The sequence below is a fragment of the Tupaia chinensis genome, unplaced genomic scaffold (assembly GCF_000334495.1).
Source record: "Tupaia chinensis unplaced genomic scaffold, TupChi_1.0 Scaffold138449_1, whole genome shotgun sequence".
Lineage (NCBI taxonomy): Eukaryota > Metazoa > Chordata > Mammalia > Scandentia > Tupaiidae > Tupaia > Tupaia belangeri.
In genome coordinates, this window is record NW_006198346.1 from 1 (window position 1) to 1,057 (window position 1,057).

Here is a 1,057-nt window from a genome sequence, read left to right on the forward strand (position 1 = left end):
AGCTCACCAGGATGTGCGTGCGCCTGGGGTCCGGGAGCGCGCCCTGGGCGTGTCCGAGACGCAGAAGGAGGTGGCGGTAGATGACGCCCTGCACCGACACCGAAGCCCTGCTGCAGGCCCCGGAGCCCGCAGACTCGGTGATCTTCACCAGGAGCCTCCCAGGCCCTTGAACTCCCGACCTGCCCACGTCGGCCGCCAGGCGGGTCCGGGGAAATCCAGGGGGTGCACGGGGCAGAGCGAGGTGGCGCCGCCCCTCCGGAGCCCAGGTTGCCGGGGAAGTAGCGCCAGCAGTGCGTGTGCTTGTCCCCGCCGCCCAGGAAGCTCTGCTTGTGCTTGTCCTTGCAGGGAAGCTGAGGGCTTGCGTGGGGGGAAGTAGCGGAGGAGGGCGGCCAGGTTGCCCCCCAGAAGGGCAGCACGCCCTCTCCCTCAGGGATGCGCACGATGCAGCCTGGGCTGCCCTTGTACTGCTTGTCGGCCGCCATCTGCTTACTGGCGTCCTCACCTGCAGCTGCAGCTTGACCCGCTCCATAGGGCCTTGGAGGACTTGGAGATGGCGGAGGCGATGCCTCTGGCCAAGAAGTCCTTGGAAAGAGATGACCTGTTCCCTCATGGTGGCGGGGCACGCGGTGGGCCGGGGAGCGGAGCCGGAGCTGGGAGTGGAGACCTGAAGCCTGTCGTCGCTGGCTCAACCCTGCCACCCTGGGACCGAAAGGCCTGATGGACTATCTGATACCGTGCTAGAAGTCTACACTACAATAATTCCATGCTCCCAAATCACACAACATTCGCTTACCATAAATGGGTACGTGGTGTTCTCGAGCTGATCACATGGCTTAGTGTTTAAGGTAGCTGGATCCCACAGGGGCGACCGGGGTTCAGATTCTGGTCCCAGCAGCTTGAAAAGCATTGAGTATGTGTGTGCATGTCCCAGATCGTAACAGGATAGAGAAATGAAGGAGAAGGGATTGTGGCATGACCATGCCCCACTGGGGGAGGCTTTCTCCCTCTGTCTCTCTCAAAAAAGTGCACACACCATCTGACTATTAAAAAAAGTGTC

The 1,057-nt window shown here is 61.5% G+C and overlaps 1 pseudogene; it reads right to left on the bottom strand.

Moving 5' to 3' along the window:
• Positions 1-7: 7 nt before the first annotated feature.
• On the bottom strand, positions 8-613 carry LOC102500654 (ADP/ATP translocase 3-like; annotated as a pseudogene).
• Positions 614-1,057: the final 444 nt, after the last annotated feature.